At 49.1% G+C, this 24,061-nt stretch overlaps 1 pseudogene; it reads right to left on the reverse strand.

Moving 5' to 3' along the window:
• Positions 1-777: 777 nt before the first annotated feature.
• The window catches only part of LOC121843858, a 38,367-nt pseudogene continuing 15,083 nt past the window's right edge, over positions 778-24,061 (reverse strand).

Here is a 24,061-nt window from a genome sequence, read left to right on the forward strand (position 1 = left end):
CACATGGGGGTCGCGACCCTTAGTTTGGGCACCGCTGCTGGACACTGTGAGACCACCATCCCTCTCTGAGGCTTAATACACAGAGAAAGACTGGCTGGACAAAATGCTGATTCTTAATGGACTAAAAAAGAACAATGATCATCAAATACAAACAGATGAATGATTTGAACCAGATTATAAAACATGTCTGGAACAATAAACGTGTGGAAAAGCTGAACATTTATAAAAACAAATCCCAAAACGTGATCATTTATCAACAAAGCAACACAATGTGTCTTTCATGTCACCAGGAACAAACACTAATAGGTGTTCACATGACAGGAAGTTGGTGAACAGGTTAATTGAGGAGAACAGGCTTGTGGGTAATGACTGGAGCTGAATCAGGGGAACGGTATTAAATATATCAAACACATTCTAACTGTTCTGATTGGTCCCAGAAACAGGAAGTTGGTGAACAGGCTTGTGGGTAATGCCAGGAGCTGAATCAGTGGAACAGTATTAAATATATCAAACACATTCTAACTGTTCTGATTGGTCCCAGAAACAGGAAGTTGGTTAACAGGTTAATTGGGGAGAACGGTATTAAATATATCAAACACATTCTAACTGTTCTGATTGGTCCCAGAAACAGGAAGTTGGTTAACAGGCTTGTGGGTAATGCCAGGAGCGGAATCGGTGGAACGGCATTAAATCAAACACATTCTAACTGTTCTGATTGGTCCCAGAAACAGGAAGTTGGTGAACAGGCTTGTGGGTAATGCCAGGAGCGGAATCGGCATTAAATACATCACACATGGTTTCCATGGATTCCGGGTGTTTGATGTGATTCAGTTTGCTTCGTTTCCGGACATTTCTATGAGCCGTCCTCCCGTCAGCAGCCTCCTGTGATTCACATGTCCTCACTGTCGAAGGACTCGGAGCACTGGAGAAAGATCTCCTCACGGTCCTCATAGCAGACAGACACACGTCCTATACGGAGAGAGAACCTGTTACCTGGAGGACAGACAGACAGGTCCTATACGGAGAGAGAACCTGTTACCTGGAGGACAGACAGACAGGTCCTATACGGAGAGAGAGAACCTGTTACCTGGAGGACAGACAGACAGGTCCTATACGGAGAGAGAACCTGTTACCTGGAGGACAGACAGACAGGTCCTATACGGAGAGAGAACCTGTTACCTGGAGGACAGACAGACAGGTCCTATACGGAGAGAGAACCTGTTACCTGGAGGACAGACAGACAGGTCCTATACGGAGAGAGAGAACCTGTTACCTGGAGGACAGACAGACAGGTCCTATACGGAGAGAGAACCTGTTACCTGGAGGACAGACAGACAGGTCCTATACGGAGAGAGAACCTGTTACCTGGAGGACAGACAGACAGGTCCTATACGGAGAGAGAACCTGTTACCTGGAGGACAGACAGACAGGTCCTATACGGAGAGAGAACCTGTTACCTGGAGGACAGACAGACAGGTCCTATACGGAGAGAGTTACCTGGAGGACAGACAGACAGGTCCTATACGGAGAGAGAACCTGTTACCTGGAGGACAGACAGACAGGTCCTATACGGAGAGAGAACCTGTTACCTGGAGGACAGACAGACAGGTCCTATACGGAGAGGGAACCTGTTACCTGGAGGACAGACAGGTCCTATACGGAGAGAGAACCTGTTACCTGGAGGACAGACAGGTCCTATACGGAGAGAGAGAACCTGTTACCTGGAGGACAGACAGACAGGTCCTATACGGAGAGAGAGAACCTGTTACCTGGAGGACAGACAGACAGGTCCTATACGGAGAGAGAGAACCTGTTACCTGGAGGACAGACAGACAGGTCCTATACGGAGAGAGAACCTGTTACCTGGAGGACAGACAGACAGGTCCTATACGGAGAGAGAGAACCTGTTACCTGGAGGACAGACAGGAGAGAGAGAACCTGTTACCTGGAGGACAGACAGACAGGTCCTATACGGAGAGAGAGAACCTGTTACCTGGAGGACAGACAGGTCCTATACAGAGAGAGAGAACCTGTTACCTATAGGACAGACAGACAGGTCCTATACGGAGAGAGAGAACCTGTTACCTATAGGACAGACAGACAGGTCCTATACGGAGAGAGAGAACCTGTTACCTGGAGGACAGACAGACAGACAGGTCCTATACGGAGAGAGAGAACCTGTTACCTGGAGGACAGACAGACAGGTCCTATGCGGAGAGAGAACCTGTTACCTGGAGGACAGACAGACAGGTCCTACACGGAGAGAGAACCTGTTACCTGGAGGACAGACAGACAGGTACGGAGAGAGAACCGGTTACCTACAGGTCCTATACGGAGAGAGAACCTGTTACCTGGAGGACAGACAGACAGGTCCTATACGGAGAGAGAACCTGTTACCTGGAGGACAGACAGACAGGTCCTATACGGAGAGAGAACCTGTTACCTGGAGGACAGACAGACAGGTCCTATACAGAGAGAGAACCTGTTACCTGGAGGACAGACAGACAGGTCCTATACGGAGAGAGAACCTGTTACCTGGAGGACAGACAGACAGGTCCTATACGGAGAGAGAACCTGTTACCTGGAGGACAGACAGACAGGGAGAGAGAACCTGTTATCTGGAGGACAGACAGACAGGTCCTATACGGAGAGAGAACCTGTTACCTGGAGGACAGACAGACAGGTCCTATACAGAGAGAGAACCTGTTACCTGGAGGACAGACAGACAGGTCCTATACGGAGAGAGAGAACCTGTTACCTGGAGGACAGACAGACAGGTCCTATACGGGAGAGAGAACCTGTTACCTGGAGGACAGACAGACAGGATACGGAGAGAGAGAACCTGTTACCTGGAGGACAGACAGACAGGTCCTATACGGAGAGAGAGAACCTGTTACCTGGAGGACAGACAGACAGGTCCTATACGGAGAGAGAACCTGTTACCTGGAGGACAGACAGGTCCTATACGGAGAGAGAGAACCTGTTACCTGGAGGACAGACAGACTGGTCCTATACGGAGAGAGAACCTGTTACCTGGAGGACAGACAGACAGGTCCTATACGGAGAGAGAGAACCTGTTACCTGGAGGACAGACAGACAGGACGGAGAGAGAGAACCTGTACCTGGAGGACAGACAGACAGGACGGAGAGAGAGAACCTGTTACCTGGAGGACAGACAGACAGGTCCTATACGGAGAGAGAGAACCTGTTACCTGGAGGACAGACAGACAGGTCCTATACGGAGAGAGAGGTTATCTGGAGGACAGACAGGTCCTATACGGAGAGAGAGAACCTGTTACCTGGAGGACAGACAGACAGGTCCTACGGTTACCTGGAGAACCTGTTACCTGGAGGACAGACAGACTGGTCCTATACGGAGAGAGAGAACCTGTTACCTGGAGGACAGACAGACAGGTCCTATACGGAGAGAGAACCTGTTACCTGGAGGACAGACAGACAGGTCCTATACGGAGAGGGAACCTGTTACCTGGAGGACAGACAGACAGGTCCTATACGGAGAGAGAGAACCTGTTACCTGGAGGATAGACAGACAGGTCCTATACGGAGAGAGAACCTGTTACCTGGAGGACAGACAGACAGGTCCTATACGGAGAGAGAGAACCTGTTACCTGGAGGACAGACAGACAGGTCCTATACGGAGAGAGAGAACCTGTTACCTGGAGGACAGACAGACAGGTCCTATACGGAGAGAGAGAACCTGTTACCCGGAGGACAGACAGACAGACAGGTCCTATACGGAGAGAGAACCTGTTACCTGGAGGACAGACAGACAGGTCCTATACGGAGAGAGAGAACCTGTTACCTGGAGGACAGACAGACAGGTCCTATACGGAGAGAGAGAACCTGTTACCCGGAGGACAGACAGATAGACAGGTCCTATACGGAGAGAGAACCTGTTACCCGGAGGACAGACAGATAGACAGGTCCTATACTATGTCTGTCATACCTGGTTATATCCTGGTTATGTCTGGTTTCTACGATACCTGGTTATGTTCTGGTTATGTTCTGGTTCCTATCATACCTGGTTATGTTCTGGTTTCTATCATACCTGGTTATGTTCTGGTTATGTTCTGGTTTCTATCATACCTGGTTATGTTCTGGTTCCTATCATACCTGGTTATGTTCTGGTTCCTATCATACCTGGTTATGTTCTGGTTCCTATCATACCTGGTTATGTTCTGGTTCCAACCATACCTGGTTATGTTCTGGTTCCTATCATACCTGGTTATGTTCTGGTTCCTACCATACCTGGTTATGTTCTGGTTATGTTCTGGTTCCTACCATACCTGGTTATGTTCTGGTTATGTTCTGGTTCCTACCATACCTGGTTATGTTCTGGTTATGTTCTGGTTCCTACCATACCTGGTTATGTTCTGGTTCCTACCATACCTGGTTATGTTCTGGTTCCTATCATACCTGGTTATGTTCTGGTTATGTTCTGGTTCCTATCATACCTGGTTATGTTCTGGTTCCTACCATACCTGGTTATGTTCTGGTTATGTTCTGGTTCCTATCATACCTGGTTATGTTCTGGTTCCTATCATACCTGGTTATGTTCTGGTTCCAACCATACCTGGTTATGTTCTGGTTCCTATCATACCTGGTTATGTTCTGGTTCCTACCATACCTGGTTATGTTCTGGTTATGTTCTGGTTCCTACCATACCTGGTTATGTTCTGGTTATGTTCTGGTTCCTACCATACCTGGTTATGTTCTGGTTATGTTCTGGTTCCTACCATACCTGGTTATGTTCTCGTTCCTACCATACCTGGTTATGTTCTGGTTCCTATCATACCTGGTTATGTTCTGGTTCCTACCATACCTGGTTATGTTCTGGTTGTGTTCTGGTTCCTACCATACCTGGTTATGTTCTGGTTCCTATCATACCTGGTTATATTCTGGTTCCTACCATACCTGGTTAGGATCTGGTTCCTACCATACCTGGTTATGTTCTGGTTATGTTCTGGTTCCTACCATACCTGGTTATATTCTGGTTTCTCCACCATCTGAGTCTTGACGAAACACATGATGTCCTTATAGATCTCCTGGAGCTTGTCAAAGTCCCCACACTGAGGAGAGGCCAGGACAGGACTGGAGACAGAGAGAGACAAGTGGTTGGTAATGAGTCAACACCAGTCCATCAGAGGACAGAGGAGCAGACAGGACTGGAGACAGAGAGAGACAAGTGGTTGGTAATGAGTCAACACCAGTCCTACAGTCCATCAGAGGACAGAGGAGCAGACAGGACTGGAGACACACAGAGAGAAGTGGTTGGTAATGAGTCAACACCAGTCCTCCAGTCCATCAGAGGACAGAGGAGCAGACAGGACTGGAGACACACAGAGAGAAGTGGTTGGTAATGAGTCAACACCAGTCCTCCAGTCCATCAGAGGACAGAGGAGCAGACAGGACTGGAGACACACAGAGAGAAGTGGTTGGTAATGAGTCAACACCAGTCCTACAGTCCATCAGAGGACAGAGGAGCAGACAGGACTGGAGACACACAGAGAGAAGTGGTTGGTAATGAGTCAACACCAGTCCTCCAGTCCATCAGAGGACAGAGGAGCAGACAGGACTGGAGACAGAGAGAGACAAGTGGTTGGTAATGAGTCAACACCAGTCCTCCAGTCCATCAGAGGACAGAGGAGCAGACAGGACTGGAGACACACAGAGAAGTGGTTGGTAATGAGTCAACACCAGTCCTCCAGTCCATCAGAGGACAGAGGAGCAGACAGGACTGGAGACAGAGAGAGACAAGTGGTTGGTAATGAGTCAACACCAGTCCTCCAGTCCATCAGAGGACAGAGGAGCAGACAGGACTGGAGACACACAGAGAGAAGTGGTTGGTAATGAGTCAACACCAGTCCATCAGAGGACAGAGGAGCAGGGAAAAGAGACTGAGTAGAGAAGGTAATTATTAAGAGAGAGAGCATTGGGACAATCTCAAAGAACATACTCCTTGAGTCCTTTCTCCTCGCCTTATTAAATCCCATTGGATGAGAAAGCCAGGAGGTCCCTCCCCTCTGACCTTCTCCTCCAATGGGAAGATGGAGGCAGAGGGACTTCATGTGAACCACGTTCCCTGCCAGTACATCGGTTTCTGTGAACAGGGAGTGTGTGTGTAATCAGGGGGTGTGTATATCTGTGTGTGTTATCCAGGGCTCGTCAGGGCCCAGTCCTTTGTTGAGGGAGACCTAATTAAAAGTGAGAGCTGGTCCAAAGCCACCACCTTTATCATCTCTCTCTCCTCTACCCTGTCTCTCTCTCTCTCTCTCTCTCTCTCCTCTACCCTGTCTCTCTCTCTCTCTCTCTCCTCTACCCTCTCTCTCTCTCTCTCTCTCTCTCCTCTACCCTGTCTCTCTCTCTCTCTCTCTCTCCTCTCTGTCTCTCTCTCTCTCTCTCTCCTCTCCTCCCGGTCTCTCTCTGTGTCTCTCTCTCTCTCTCTCCTCTACCCTCTCTTTCTTTCCCCCCCTCTCTCCTCTACCCTGTCTCTCTCTCCTCCCTCTCTCCTCTACCCTGTCTCTCTCTCTCCTCCCTCTCTCCTCTACCCTGTCTCTCTCTCTCCTCTACCCTGTCTCTCTCTCTCTCTTCTCCCCCCCTCTCTCCTCTACCCTGTCTCTTTCTCTCTCCCTCCTCTCCCTAGATGCTCTCTCTTCTCACTACTATCTCTTCTCTCTTTCCTCATCCCTCCCGCTCTCCTCTGCCTTACCACTAACATGTTCTGAGACCTGCTCTATTCTGAGACCTGCTCTTTTCTGAGACCTGCTCTTTTCTGAGACCTGGTCTGTTCCGTTCTGAGACCTGCCCTGTTCTGAGACCTGCCCTGTTCTGAGACCTGCCCTCTGAGACCTGCTCTGTTCTGAGACCTGCCCTCTGTTGCCCTGTTCTGAGACCTGCCCTGTTCTGAGACCTGTTCTGAGACCTGCCCTGTTCCGAGACCTGGTCTGTTCTGAGACCTGGTCTGTTCTGAGACCTGCCCTGTTCTGGGACCTGGTCTGTTCTGAGACCTGCCCTGTTCTGGGACCTGCCCTGTTCTGAGATCTGCCCTGTTCTGGGACCTGCCCTGTTCCGTTCTGAGACCTGCCCTGAGACCTGCCCTGTTCCTCTGAGACCTGCCCTGTTCTGAGACCTGCCCCTGAGACCTGCCCTGTTCTGAGACCTGCCCTGTTCTGGGACCTGCCCTGTTCTGAGATCTGCCCTGAGACCTGCTCTGTTCTGAGACCTGCTCTGTTCTGAGACCTGCCCTGTTCTGAGATCTGTTCTGAGACCTGCTCTGTTCAGCCACCTGAATATAGTAACTGTTAAAGCTGTGAAGCCATAAGAGGAGAACAGAGGTAGGACCCAATTAAATATAGACTGTCTAAGCTGGTCACCAGGGGAGGGGGAGAGAGGAGAGAGAGAGAGCTCATAGCTCTGTTGCATGCTGGTATGTACATAGTCAATGGTAGGCTTCGAGGAGACTCCTATGGTAGGTACACCTACAGCTCATCTCTTGGCAGTAGTACTGTAGAAGTGTACCTATGACTAAAATTACAGGCCTCTCTCATCTTTTTAAGTGGGAGAACTTGCACAATTGGTGGCTGACTAAATACTTTTTTGCCCCACTGTATGTAGAGAGAGATAGAGAAGAGAGATATGTAGAGAGAAGAGAGAGATATGTAGAGAGAAGAGAGAGATGAAGAGAGAAGAGAGATCGAGATGTAGAGAGGAGAGAAGAAGAGAGAGATATGTAGAGAAGAGAGATATGTAGAGAAGAGAGATATGTAGAGAGAAGAGAGAGATATGTAGAGAAGAGAGATATGTAGAGAAGAGAGATGATATGTAGAGAGAAGAGAGATATGGAGAAGAGAGAGCAGAGAGTGTATGTAGACCAAAGAGATATGTTGAGATATGTAGCAATAGAAGAGAGAGATATGAGAAAGAGCAGATATGTGATATTAGAGAAGACATACTGTAGAGAGACTCCCAACTGTTATCAGCCCAGACTCCCAGTCCTACTGTTACTCAGCCCAGACTCCCAGTCCTACTGTTACTCAGCCCAGACTCCCAGTCCTACTGTTACTCAGCCCAGACTCCCAGTCCTACTGTTTCAGCCCAGACTCCCAGCCCAGACTCCCAGTCCTACTGTTACTCAGCCCAGACTCCCAGTCCTACTGTTACTCAGCCCAGACTCCCAGTCCTACTGTTACTCAGCCCAGACTCCCAGTCCTACTGTTACTCAGCCCAGACTCCCAGTCCTACTGTTACTCAGCCCAGACTCCCAGTCCTACTGTTACTCAGCCCAGACTCCCAGTCCTACTGTTACTCAGCCCAGACTCCCAGTCCTACTGTTACTCAGCCCAGACTCCCAGTCCTACTGTTACTCAGCCCAGACTCCCAGTCCTACTGTTACTCAGCCCAGACTCCCAGTCCTACTGTTACTCAGCCCAGACTCCCAGTCCTACTGTTACTCAGCCCAGACTCCCAGTCCTACTGTTACTCAGCCCAGACTCCCAGTCCTACTGTTACTCAGCCCAGACTCCCAGTCCTACTGTTACTCAGCCCAGACTCCCAGTCCTACTGTTACTCAGCCCAGACTCCCAGTCCTACTGTTACTCAGCCCAGACTCCCAGTCCTACTGTTACTCAGCCCAGACTCCCAGTCCTACTGTTACTCAGCCCAGACTCCCAGTCCTACTGTTACTCAGCCCAGACTCCCAGTCCTACTGTTACTCAGCCCAGACTCCCAGTCCTACTGTTACTCAGCCCAGACTCCCAGTCCTACTGTTACTCAGCCCAGACTCCCAGTCCTACTGTTACTCAGCCCAGACTCCCAGTCCTACTGTTACTCAGCCCAGACTCCCAGTCCTACTGTTACTCAGCCCAGACTCCCAGTCCTACTGTTACTCAGCCCAGACTCCCAGTCCTACTGTTACTCAGCCCAGACTCCCAGTCCTACTGTTACTCAGCCCAGACTCCCAGTCCTACTGTTACTCAGCCCAGACTCCCAGTCCTACTGTTACTCAGCCCAGACTCCCAGTCCTACTGTTACTCAGCCCAGACTCCCAGTCCTACTGTTACTCAGCCCAGACTCCCAGTCCTACTGTTACTCAGCCCAGACTCCTCAGTCCTACTGTTACTCAGCCCAGACTCCCAGTCCTACTGTTACTCAGCCCAGACTCCCAGTCCTACTGTTACTCAGCCCAGACTCCCAGTCCTACTGTTACTCAGCCCAGACTCCCAGTCCTACTGTTACTCAGCCCAGACTCCCAGTCCTACTGTTACTCAGCCCAGACTCCCAGTCCTACTGTTACTCAGCCCAGACTCCCAGTCCTACTGTTACTCAGCCCAGACTCCCAGCCCAGCCCAGACTCCCAGTCCTACTGTTACTCAGCCCAGACTCCCAGTCCTACTGTTACTCAGCCCAGACTCCCAGTCCTACTGTTACTCAGCCCAGACTCCCAGTCCTACTGTTACTCAGCCCAGACTCCCAGTCCTACTGTTACTCAGCCCAGACTCCCAGTCCTACTGTTACTCAGCCCAGACTCCCAGTCCTACTGTTACTCAGCCCAGACTCCCAGTCCTACTGTTACTCAGCCCAGACTCCCAGTCCTACTGTTACTCAGCCCAGACTCCCAGTCCTACTGTTACTCAGCCCAGACTCCCAGTCCTACTGTTACTCAGCCCAGACTCCCAGTCCTACTGTTACTCAGCCCAGACTCCCAGTCCTACTGTTACTCAGCCCAGACTCCCAGTCCTACTGTTACTCAGCCCAGACTCCCAGTCCTACTGTTCAGCCCAGACTGTTACTCAGCCCAGACTCCCAGTCCTACAGCCCAGACTCCCAGTCCTACTGTTACTCAGCCCAGACTCCCAGTCCTACTGTTACTCAGCCCAGACTCCCAGTCCTACTGTTACTCAGCCCAGACTCCCAGTCCTACTGTTACTCAGCCCAGACTCCCAGTCCTACTGTTACTCAGCCCAGACTCCCAGTCCTACTGTTACTCAGCCCAGACTCCCAGTCCTACTGTTACTCAGCCCAGACTCCCAGTCCTACTGTTACTCAGCCCAGACTCCCAGTCCTACTGTTACTCAGCCCAGACTCCCAGTCCTACTGTTACTCAGCCCAGACTCCCAGTCCTACTGTTACTCAGCCCAGACTCCCAGTCCTACTGTTACTCAGCCCAGACTCCCAGTCCTACTGTTACTCAGCCCAGACTCCCAGTCCTACTGTTACTCAGCCCAGACTCCCAGTCCTACTGTTACTCAGCCCAGACTCCCAGTCCTACTGTTACTCAGCCCAGACTCCCAGTCCTACTGTTACTCAGCCCAGACTCCCAGTCCTACTGTTACTCAGCCCAGACTCCCAGTCCTACTGTTACTCAGCCCAGACTCCCAGTCCTACTGTTACTCAGCCCAGACTCCCAGTCCTACTGTTACTCAGCCCAGACTCCCAGTCCTACTGTTACTCAGCCCAGACTCCCAGTCCTACTGTTACTCAGCCCAGACTCCCAGTCCTACTGTTACTCAGCCCAGACTCCCAGTCCTACTGTTACTCAGCCCAGACTCCCAGTCCTACTGTTACTCAGCCCAGACTCCCAGTCCTACTGTTACTCAGCCCAGACTCCCAGTCCTACTGTTACTCAGCCCAGACTCCCAGTCCTACTGTTACTCAGCCCAGCCCAGACTCCCAGTCCTACTGTTACTCAGCCCAGACTCCCAGTCCTACTGTTACTCAGCCCAGACTCCCAGTCCTACTGTTACTCAGCCCAGACTCCCAGTCCTACTGTTACTGTTACTCAGCCCAGACTCCCAGTCCTACTGTTACTCAGCCCAGACTCCCAGTCCATACTGTTACTCCCAGTCCTACTGTTACCAGACTCCCAGTCCTACTGTTACTCAGCCCAGACTCCCAGTCCTACTGTTACTCAGCCCAGACTCCCAGTCCTACTGTTACTCAGCCCAGACTCCCAGTCCTACTGTTACTCAGCCCAGACTCCCAGTCCTACTGTTACTCAGCCCAGACTCCCAGTCCATCAGTTACTCAGCCCAGACTCCCAGTCCTACTCTGTTACTCAGCCCAGACTCCCAGTCCTACTGTTACTCAGCCCAGACTCCCAGTCCTACTGTTACTCAGCCCAGACTCCCAGTCCTACTGTTACTCAGCCCAGACTCCCAGTCCTACTGTTACTCAGCCCAGACTCCCAGTCCTACTGTTACTCAGCCCAGACTCCCAGTCCATCTGTTACTCAGCCCAGACTCCCAGTCCATCTGTTACTCAGCCCAGACTCCCAGTCCTACTGTTACTCAGCCCAGACTCCCAGTCCTACTGTTACTCAGCCCAGACTCCCAGTCCTACTGTTACTCAGCCCAGACTCCCAGTCCTACTGTTACTCAGCCCAGACTCCCAGTCCTACTGTTACTCAGCCCAGACTCCCAGTCCTACTGTTACTCAGCCCAGACTCCCAGTCCATACTGTTACTCAGCCCAGACTCCCAGTCCTACTGTTACTCAGCCCAGACTCCCAGTCCATCTGTTACTCAGCCCAGACTCCCAGTCCTACTGTTACTCAGCCCAGACTCCCAGTCCTACTGTTAGTCCTCAGCCCAGACTCCCCCAGTCAGCCCAGACTCCCAGTCCTACTGTTACTCAGCCCAGACTCCCAGTCCTACTGTTACTCAGCCCAGACTCCCAGTCCTACTGTTACTCAGCCCAGACTCCCAGTCCTACTGTTACTCAGCCCAGACTCCCAGTCCTACTGTTACTCAGCCCAGACTGTTACTCAGCCCAGACTCCAGTCCTACTGTTACTCAGACTCCCCAGACTCCCCTCCCAGTCCTACTGTTACTCAGCCCAGACTCCCAGTCCTACTGTTACTCAGCCCAGACTCCCAGTCCTACTGTTACTCAGCCCAGACTCCCAGTCCTACTGTTACTCAGCCCAGACTCCCAGTCCTACTGTTACTCAGCCCAGACTCCCCCAGTCTCTCTCTCTCTCTCTCCTTCCTGGGCTGAGTAGCAGTATAGTGATGGTTGTCTCCTCCCAGATTTTCACTCTGAATAAGGTCTCATTACAGTGACTCATCAGTTGTCACCGATGGCAGAATATTCTGTCTGTATGGGGGCCTGCTTTACTGAATGTTTGATACAGGCCAAATCATTTGGTGTTGTTGAATAAATGATAGACTGGTAACACCACGGTCATACTGTGATAGATAGCAGGACTGTCATACTGTGATAGATAGCAGGACTGGTAACACCACTGTCATACTGTGATAGATAGCAGGACTGGTAACACCACTGTCATACTGTGATAGATAGATGGACTGGTAACACCGCTGTCATACTGTGATAGATAGCAGGACTGGTAACACCACTGTCATACTGTGATAGATAGCAAGACTGGTAACACCACTGTCATACTGTGATAGATAGCAGGACTGGTAACACCACAGTCATACTGTGATAGACTGGAAACACCACGGTCATACTGTGATAGATAGCAGGACTGGTAACACCACTGTCATACTGTGATAGATGGTAACACCACGGTCATAGGACTGGTAACACCACAGTCACTGTGATAGATAGCAGGACTGGTAACACCACTGTCATACTGTGATAGACTGGTAACACCACTGTCATACTGTGATAGATAGCAGGACTGGTAACACCACAGTCATACTGTGATAGATAGCAGGACTGGTAACACCACTGTCATACTGTGATAGATAGCAGGACTGGTAACACCACTGTCATACTGTGATAGATAGCAGGACTGGTAACACCACTGTCATACTGTGATAGATAGTCATAGATAGACTGGTAACACCACTGTCATACTGTGATAGATAGCAGGACTGGTAACACCACTGTCATACATACTGTGATAGATAGCAGGACTGGTAACACCACTGTCATACTGTGATAGATAGCAGGACTGGTAACACCACTGTCATACTGTGATAGATAGCAGGACTGGTAACACCACTGTCATACTGTGATAGATATGGACTGGTAACACCACTGTCATACTGTGATAGATAGCAGGACTGGTAACACCACTGTCATACTGTGATAGATAGCAGGACTGGTAACACCACTGTCATACTGTGATAGATAGCAGGACTGGTAACACCACTGTCATACTGTGATAGATAGCAGGACTGGTAACACCACTGTCATACTGATGATAGACTGGTAACACCACTGTCATACTGTGATAGATAGCAGGACTGGTAACACCACTGTCATACTGTGATAGATAGCAGGACTGGTAACACCACTGTCATACTGTGATAGACTGGTAACACCACAGTCATACTGTGATAGATAGCAGGACTGGTAACACCACTGTCATACTGTGATAGATAGCAGGACTGGTAACACCACTGTCATACACTGTCATACTGTGATAGATAGCAGGACTGGTAACACCACTGTCATACTGTGATAGATAGCAGGACTGGTAACACCACTGTCATACTGTGATAGATAGCAGGACTGGTAACACCACTGTCATACTGTGATAGACTGGTAACACCACTGTCATACTGTGATAGATCGCAGGACTGGTAACACCACTGTCATACTGTGATAGACTGGTAACACCACTGTCATACTGTGATAGATAGCAGGACTGGTAACACCACTGTCATACTGTGATAGACTGGTAACACCACTGTCATATTGTGATAGTAGGGCAGGACTGGTAACACCACAGTCATACTGTGATAGACTGGTAACACCACTGTCATACTGTGATAGTAGGGCAGGACTGGTAACACCACTGTCATACTGTGATAGATAGCAGGACTGGTAACACCACTGTCATACTGTGATAGATAGCAGGACTGGTAACACCACTGTCATACTGTGATAGACTGGTAACACCACGGTCATACTGTGATAGACTGGTAACACCGCTGTCATACTGTGATAGATAGCAGGACTGGTAACACCACGGTCATACTGTGATAGATCGCAGGACTGGTAACACCACTGTCATACTGTGATAGACTGGTAACACCACTGTCATACTGTGATAGTAGGGCAGGACTGGTAACACCACTGTCATACTGTGATAGATAGCAGGACTGGTAACACCACTGTCATACTGTGATAGTAGGGCAGGACTGGTAACACCACTGTCATACTGTGATAGATAGCAGGACTGGTAACACCACTGTGATGTCATACTGTGATAGATAGCAGGACTGGTAACACCACTGTCATACTGTGATAGATAGCAAGACTGGTAACACCACTGTCATACTGTGATAGATAGCAGGACTGGTAACACCACTGTCATACTGTGATAGATAGCAGGACTGGTAACACCACAGTCATACTGTGATAGACTGGTAACACCGCTGTCATACTGTGATAGATAGCAGGACTGGTAACACCACTGTCATACTGTGATAGACTGGTAACACCACTGTCATACTGTGATAAATAGCAGGACTGGTAACACCACTGTCATACTGTGATAGATAGCAGGACTGGTAACACCACTGTCATACTGTGATAGACTGGTAACACCACAGTCATACTGTGATAGATAGCAGGACTGGTAACACCACTGTCATACTGTGATAGATAGCAGGACTGGTAACACCACTGTCATACTGTGATAGATAGCAGGACTGGTAACACCGCTGTCATACTGTGATAGATAGCAGGACTGGTAACACCGCTGTCATACTGTGATAGATAGCAGGACTGGTAACACCACTGTCATACTGTGATAGACTGTAACACCACTGTCATACTGTGATAGATCGCAGGACTGGTAACACCACTGTCATACTGTGATAGACTGGTAACACCACTGTCATACTGTGATAGATAGCAGGACTGGTAACACCACTGTCATACTGTGATAGACTGGTAACACCACTGTCATATTGTGATAGTAGGGCAGGACTGGTAACACCACAGTCATACTGTGATAGACTGGTAACACCACTGTCATACTGTGATAGTAGGGCAGGACTGGTAACACCACTGTCATACTGTGATAGATAGCAGGACTGGTAACACCACTGTCATACTGTGATAGATAGCAGGACTGGTAACACCACTGTCATACTGTGATAGACTGGTAACACCACGGTCATACTGTGATAGACTGGTAACACCGCTGTCATACTGTGATAGATAGCAGGACTGGTAACACCACGGTCATACTGTGATAGATCGCAGGACTGGTAACACCACTGTCATACTGTGATAGACTGGTAACACCACTGTCATATTGTGATAGTAGGGCAGGACTGGTAACACCACAGTCATACTGTGATAGACTGGTAACACCACTGTCATACTGTGATAGTAGGGCAGGACTGGTAACACCACTGTCATACTGTGATAGATAGCAGGACTGGTAACACCACTGTCATACTGTGATAGCAGGACTGGTAACACCACTGTCATACTGTGATAGACTGGTAACACCACTGTCATACTGTGATAGATAGCAGGACTGGTAACACCACGGTCATACTGTGATAGATAGCAGGACTGGTAACACCACTGTCATACTGTGATAGACTGGTAACACCACTGTCATACTGTGATAGACAGGACTGGTAACACCACTGTCATACTGTGATAGTAGGGCAGGACTGGTAACACCACTGTCATACTGTGATAGATAGCAGGACTGGTAACACCACTGTCATACTGTGATAGATAGCAGGACTGGTAACACCACTGTCATACTGTGATAGATAGCAAGACTGGTAACACCACTGTCATACTGTGATAGATAGCAGGACTGGTAACACCACTGTCATACTGTGATAGATAGCAAGACTGGTAACACCACGGTCATACTGTGATAGATAGCAGGACTGGTAACACCACTGTCATACTGTGATAGATAGCAGGACTGGTAACACCACTGTCATACTGTGATAGATAGCAGGACTGGTAACACCACTGTCATACTGTGATAGACTGGTAACACCACGGTCATACTGTGATAGACTGGTAACACCGCTGTCATACTGTGATAGATAGCAGGACTGGTAACACCACGGTCATACTGTGATAGATCGCAGGACTGGTAACACCACTGTCATACTGTGATAGACTGGTAACACCACTGTCATACTGTGATAGTAGGGCAGGACTGGTAACACCACGGTCATACTGTGATAGATCGCAGGACTGGTAACACCACTGTCATACTGTGATAGACTGGTAACACCGCTGTCATACTGTGATAGTAGGGCAGGACTGGTAACACCACTGTCATACTGTGATAGATAGCAGGACTGGTAACACCACTGTCATACTGTGATAGATACCAGGTCATACTGTGATAGAAGCAGGACCACGGTCATACTGTGATAGATAGCAGGACTGGTAACACCACTGTCATACTGTGATAGACTGGTAACACCACTGTCATACTGTGATAGATAGCAGGACAGTGTCCCTAAGGCTGGTTGGCAGGATTATGTGAATGTGACTTCATCGATTACCATATGATTCTACTAATGTATATATATGTGTTTTCTGGTGGAGGTCTGTCTCGAATCTCCTCTCAAAGCATTTAGAAAAGACTGTTGCGCAGCAACTCACTGTTTTCCTGAAGACAAACAATGTATATACGAAATGCTTCAGTCTGGTTGTAGACCCCATCATAGCACTGAGACGGCACTTGTGAAGGTGGTAAATGACATTTTAATGGCATCGGTCCTCGTGCTCCTAGACCTTAGTGCTGCTTTTGATACCATCGATCACCACATTCTTTTGGAGAGATTGGAAACCCAAATAGGTCTACACGGACAAGTTCTGGCCTGGTTTAGATCTTATCTGTCGGAAAGATATCAGTTTGTGAATGGTTTGTCCTCTGACAAATCAACTGTAAATTTCGGTGTTCCTCAAGGTTCCGATTTAGGACCACTATTGTTTTCACTATATATTTTACCTCTTGGGGATGTCGTTCGAAAACATAATGTTAACTTTCACTGCTATGCGGATGACACACAGCTGTACATTTCAATGAAACATGGTGAAGCCCCAAAATTGCCCTTGCTAGAAGCCTGTGTTTCAGACATAAGGAAGTGGATGGCTGCAAACTTTCTACTTTTAAACTCGGACAAAACAGAGATGCTTGTTCTATGTCCCAAGAAACAAAGAGATCTTCTGTTGAATCTGGCAATTAATCTTGATGGTTGTACAGTCGTCTCAAATAAAACTGTGAAGGACCTCGGCGTTATTCTGGACCCTGATCTCTCTTTTGACGAACATATCAAGACCGTTTCAAGGACAGCTTTTTCCATCCACATCTTGGCCATGTTCTGTTATAATCTCCACCCGGCACAGCCAGAAGAGGACTGGCCACCCCACATAGCCTGGTTCCTCTCTAGGTTTATAATCTCCACCCGGCACAGCAGAAGAGGACTGGCCACCCCTCATAGCCTGGTTCCTCTCTAGGTTTCCTTCCTAGGTTTTGGCCTTTCTAGGGAGTTTTTCCTAGCCACCGTGCTTCTACACCTACATTGCTTGCTGTTTGGGGTTTTAGGCTGGGTTTCTGTACAGCACTTTGAGATATCAGCTGATGTAACAAGGGCTTTATAAATACATTTGATTGATTGATTGATATTGGATGACTCTGAAGGACACCATTCCAGGTGATTCCAGATGGCATCTTACTGCTTACTGTATTGACAGCTGTGTAATTAAATCAGCGTAATGTAATATGTGAATCTACCTGTGGTCTGAAGTGGAGTCCATCTCTTTCTTCACCACATCATAGGCATCCTGAAGCAGGTCCTGACAACAAACAAACAAACAAACAACATTCTGGAACGGTTGTAACAACATGGCTGAAACAAGAGGAAACAACAAGCTGTAGATCTGACTGTCTTCCATCACTATGGGGTCTCTGTCCCATTTCTCCAGGGGTATGACTGTCTTCCATCACTATGGGGTCTCTGTCCCATTTCTCCAGGGGTATGACTGTCTGTCTTCCATCACTATGGGGTCTCTGTCCCATTTCTCCAGGGGTATGACTGTCTTCCATCACTATGGGGTCTCTGTCCCATTTCTCCAGGGGTATGACTGTCTTCCATCACTATGGGGTCTCTGTCCCATTTCTCCAGGGGTATGACTGTCTTCCATCACTATGGGGTCTCTGTCCCATTTCTCCAGGGGTATGACTGTCTGTCTTCCATCACTATGGGGTCTCTGTCCCATTTCTCCAGGGGTATGACTGTCTTCCATCACTATGGGGTCTCTGTCCCATTTCTCCAGGGGTATGACTGTCTTCCATCACTATGGGGTCTCTGTCCCATTTCTCCAGGGTATGACTGTCTTCCATCACTATGGGGTCTCTGTCCCATTTCTCCAGGGGTGATGACTGTCTTCCATCACTATGGGGTCTCTGTCCCATTTCTCCAGGGGTATGACTGTCTTCCATCACTATGGGGTCTCTGTCCCATTTCTCCAGGGGTATGACTGTCTTCCATCACTATGGGGTCTCTGTCCCATTTCTCCAGGGGTATGACTGTCTTCCATCACTATGGGGTCTCTGTCCCATTTCTCCAGGGGTATGACTGACTGTCTTCCATCACTATGGGGTCTCTGTCCCATTTCTCCAGGGGTATGACTGTCTTCCATCACTATGGGGTCTCTGTCCCATTTCTCCAGGGGTATGACTGTCTTCCATCACTATGGGGTCTCTGTCCCATTTCTCCAGGGGTATGACTGTCTTCCATCACTATGGGGTCTCTGTCCCATTTCTCCAGGGGTATGACTGTCTTCCATCACTATGGGGTCTCTGTCCCATTTCTCCAGGGGTATGACTGTCTGTCTTCCATCACTATGGGGTCTCTGTCCCATTTCTCCAGGGGTGACTGACTGTCTGTCTTCCATCACTATGGGGTCTCTGTCCCATTTCTCCAGGGGTATGACTGTCTGTCTTCCATCACTATGGGGTCTCTGTCCCATTTCTCCAGGGGTATGACTGTCTGTCTTCCATCACTATGGGGTCTCTGTCCCATTTCTCCAGGGGTATGACTGACTGTCTGTCTTCCATCACTATGGGGTCTCTGTCCCATTTCTCCAGGGGTATGACTGTCTGTCTTCCATCACTATGGGGTCTCTGTCCCATTTCTCCAGGGGTATGACTGTCTGTCTTCCATCACTATGGGGTCTCTGTCCCATTTCTCCAGGGGTATGACTGACTGTCTGTCTTCCATCACTATGGGGTCTCTGTCCCATTTCTCCAGGGGTATGACTGTCTGTCTTCCATCACTATGGGGTCTCTGTCCCATTTCTCCAGGGGGTATGACTGTCTGTCTTCCATCACTATGGGGTCTCTGTCCCATTTCTCCAGGGGTATGACTGACTGTCTGTCTTCCATCACTATGGGGTCTCTGTCCCATTTCTCCAGGGGTATGACTGACTGTCTTCCATCACTATGGGGTCTCTGTCCCATTTCTCCAGGGGTAGATCCTTCCCAGTCCTTCTGGTTTTCCCAGAAGGACCGTTTCCCAGAAGGACCGTTTCCCAGAAGGACCGTTTCCCAGAAGGACCGTTTCCCAGAAGGACCGTTTCCCAGAAGGACCGTTTCCCAGAAGCATCCTGCTCTGAAAGACCTCCCTGGGTTTACCGTCACGCTGTGTTTGATCAGGACGTGTCCTCCTATTAATTCGTTGGTTTTCAGAGACTCATTACTCAGCACTTCCCCTTGTGGGCGCTCCCGTTTATTCCTCAACGTTTGTGAGAGAAACTCATCACTGTATTTGCGTTTCATGACGATTGAGCTCAGTCAGAACTAGTAGCTACCATGAGTCCATTTGATGACAGCGGTGTGTGGATGGCTGGTGGGAACGACAAGTCAATGGCCGACAGAGCTGCAGCGGATGGGTCTCGGAGTGATCTTCAAGAAAACGGGCTGGGGATCAAACCAGGGTCTGTAGTGACGCCTCTAGCACGGAGATACAATGCCTTAGACCGCCGCGCCAATTGGCCAAATCAATTAAAATCCAGTAATCAATTAAATAATTCATTATAATTGATTAAATAATTGATTAAGGAAAGCTGTACTCGCCTCTTCATAGCTAGAAGGAGAAGAGGCTCCCTGGCTGTTTGCCTGAGTGGAGGGCTGGAGCGTGAGGTGGAGGTGGGTGTCTGGAACAGGAGTAGGGGGTGTCTCTGGCGGCCCTTCCCAGCCCAGGGTGCTCTGCTGGGGGACAGGTCTGGTAGGCTGCCCGGCGCTCTGGAGAGAAGCTATCCCACAGGCCTGAGATAGCTTCAGATACTACAGCCAGACCAGTCTGTCCCGGGCTCAGCACACCACTACAAACCAACTTCTCCAGTGTCTGTCTGTAGAACAACAAGTACCTGGGGAGAAATAGAGAGATGGGGGAGTGGGATGGGGAGAGAGAGGGATGGGGGGAGAGGGATAGGGAAAGAGAGAGGGTGATTGGGGAGAGAGATAGATAGGATGGGAGAGAGAGAGGGATGGGGAGAGAGAGGGTGATTGGGGAGAGAGATCGGGATGGGGAGAGGGTGATTGGGGAGAGAGATAGATAGGGATGGGAGAGAGAGGGTGATGGGTTGAGAGAGAGGGATGGGGGAGAGAGAGGGATGGGGAGAGAGGGTGATTGGGAGAGAGAGGGATGGGGGAGAGAGAAGGTGATTGGGAGAGAGAGATAGGGAGAGAGATAGGGATGGGGAGAGAGGGATGGGAGAGGGATGGGAGAGAGAGAGGGATGGAGAGAGAGGGATGGGAGAGAGAGGGTGAAGGGGGAGAGATAGGGATGGGGAGAGAGAGGGTGAAGGGGAGCGAGAGGATGATGGGGAGAGAGAGATATGGATGGGAGAGAGAGAGGGATGGGGAGAGAGAGGGTGATTGGGGGGAGAGAGATCGGGATGGGGAGAGAGAGAGGGTGAAGGGGGAGAGATAGGGATGGGGGAGAGAGAGGGTGAAGGGGAGCGAGAGGATGATGGGGGAGAGAGATATGGATGGGAGAGAGAGAGGGATGGGGAGAGAGAGGGTGATGGGGGGAGAGAGATCGGGATGGGGGAGAGGGGATTGGGGAGAGAGATAGATAGGGATGGGAGAGAGAGGGTGATGGGTTGAGAGAGAGGGATGGGGAGAGAGAGGGATGGGGGGAGAGAGGGTGATTGGGAGAGAGAGGGATGGGGGAGAGAAGGTGATTGGGAGAGAGAGATAGGGATGGGGAGAGAGATAGGGATGGGAGAGAGGGATGGGGAGAGAGAGGGATGGGAGAGAGAGAGGGATGGAGAGAGAGGGATGGGAGAGAGAGGGTGAAGGGGGAGAGATAGGGATGGGGAGAGAGAGAGGGTGAAGGGGAGCGAGAGGATGATGGGGAGAGAGAGATATGGATGGGAGAGAGAGAGAGATGGGAGAGAGAGAGAGAGAGATGATGGGAGAGAGGGATGGGAGAGAGAGGGTGAAGGGGGAGAGAGAGGGATGGGAGAGAGAGGGTGAAGGGGATGGGAGAGAGAGAGGGATGGGGAGAGAGAGAGGGATGGAGAAGAGGGGGGAGAGATAGGGGAAGGGGGAGAGAGAGGGTGAAGGGGAGCGAGAGGATGATGGGGAGAGAGAGGATGGATGGGAGAGAGAGATGGGGATGGGGAGAGAGAGAGAGGGATGAGGGTGAAGGGGGAGAGAGAGGGATGAGAGAGAGGGTGAAGGATGAAGGGGAGAGAGGATGAGGGAGAGATGGGGGGAGAGAGTGGGGGAGAGAGAGTGATGATGGGGGGAGAGAGAGAGGGATGGAGAGAGAGGGATGGGAGAGAGAGGGTGAAGGGGGAGAGAGAGGGATGGGGAGAGGGAGGGGGCGAGAGAGATAGGGGGAGAGAGAGAGAGGGTTATGGGGAGAGAGAAAGAGATCATTGCTGTTTTTGGAGGTTATACATTAATTTGTTGAAATGAGTCCCTTTTTTAAACCCCTCTCCATGGTCAGAGGTGCACCTCAGTGCCCCCAGCTATAAATCCCCTCGTGCTGAATCCTTGATCCCCAGTCACAGGCCAGGAGAACACTAACTCAACGCACTACGGACAGTTAAAACATCTCAACGGAGACGGGACATCTAATCGAAGCAACCAGCCAAGGCTGAAATTCTGACAGATTGTTCATTCAAAAATATGACTTCAGTTTCATTTGGATTTTGGGGAGTAGCTTCAACTGAGACTTAAGGCGGGGACAGAATTGTCCCTTGAGAAGTATCTTCTGTTGTCACTCATTCTGTCAGTAAATTGGTCTATAATCAGATTGTCAGTAAATTGGTCTATAATCAGATTGTCCATAGGTTGGTCTATAATCTGACTGTCCTGTTGTTCTATAATCTGACTGTCAGTAAATTGGTCTATAATCTGACTGTCCATACGTTGGTCTATAATCTGACTGTCATAGGTTGGTCTATAATCTGACTGTCCATAGGTTGGTCTATAATCAGACTGTCAGTAAATTGGTCTATAATCTGACTGTCCATACATTGGTCTATAATCTGACTGTCTATAGGTTGGTCTATAATCTGACTGTCCATAGGTTGGTCTATAATCAGACTGTCAGTAAATTGGTCTATAATCAGACTGTAGGTTGGTCTATAATCTGACTGTCCATAGGTTGGTCTATAATCTGACTGTCCATAGGTTGGTCTATAATCAGACTGTCAGTAAATTGGTCTATAATCTGACTGTCCATACGTTGGTCTATAATCTGACTGTCCATACGTTGGTCTATAATCTGACTGTCTATAGGTTGGTCTATAATCTGACTGTCCATAGGTTGGTCTATAATCAGACTGTCAGTAAATTGGTCTATAATCTGACTGTCCATACGTTGGTCTATAATCTGACTGTCTATAGGTTGGTCTATAATCTGACTGTCCATAGGTTGGTCTATAATCAGACTGTCAGTAAATTGGTCTATAATCAGACTGTCCATAGGTTGGTCTATAATCTGACTGTCCATAGGTTGGTCTATAATCAGACTGTCAATAAATTGGTCTATAATCTGACTGTCCATACGTTGGTCTATAATCTGACTGTCCATACGTTGGTCTATAATCTGACTGTCCATACGTTGGTCTATAATCTGACTGTCTATAGGTTGGTCTATAATCTGACTGTCCATAGGTTGGTCTATAACAGACTGTCAGTAAATTGGTCTATAATCTGACTGTCCATAGTCTATAACACTGATGGAAATCAGACTGTCCTGGTTGGTCTATAATCAGACCTCTACACTGTCTATAAAGACTGTCCATACGTTGGATCTGACTGTCTATAGGTTGGTCTATATGTTTTATAGCCTCTACACTGATGGAAATACCAGTTGACTGTATAGCCTCTACACTGATGGAAATACCAGTTGACTGTATAGCCTCTACACTGATGGAAATACCAGTTGACTGTATAGCCTCTACACTGATGGAAATACCAGTTGACTGTATAGCCTCTACACTGATGGAAATACCAGTTGACTGTATAGCCTCTACACTGATGGAAATACCAGTTGACTGGTCAGCTGTATAGCCTCTACACTGATGGAAATACCAGTTGACTGGTCGGCTGTATAGCCTCGACACTGATGGAAATACCAGTTGACTGGTCAGCTGTATAGCCTCTACACTGATGGAAATACCAGTTGACTGTATAGCCTCGACACTGATGGAAATACCAGTTGACAGAAGTTAAAGCTTGGTCGCAAATGAGTCTTCCAAATGGACAACGACCCCAAGCATAAGTTGTGGCAAAATGCCTTAAGGACAACAAAGTCAAGGTATTGGAGTGGCCATCACAAAGCCCTGATCTCAATCCCATAGAACATTTGTGGGCAGAACTGAAAAAGCGTGTGCGAGCAGGGAGGCCTTCAAACCTGACTCAGTTACTCCAGCTCTGTCAGGAGGAATGGGCCAAAATTCACCCAAATTATTGTGGGAAGCTTGTGGAAGGCTACCCAAAATGTTTGACCCAAGTTAAACTATTTAAAGGCAATGCTACCAAATACTAATTGAGTGTATGTAAACTTCTGACCCACTGGGAATGTGATGAAAGAAATAAAAGCT

This window comes from Oncorhynchus tshawytscha, unplaced genomic scaffold, assembly GCF_018296145.1.
Source record: "Oncorhynchus tshawytscha isolate Ot180627B unplaced genomic scaffold, Otsh_v2.0 Un_contig_6723_pilon_pilon, whole genome shotgun sequence".
Taxonomy (NCBI): domain Eukaryota; kingdom Metazoa; phylum Chordata; class Actinopteri; order Salmoniformes; family Salmonidae; genus Oncorhynchus; species Oncorhynchus tshawytscha.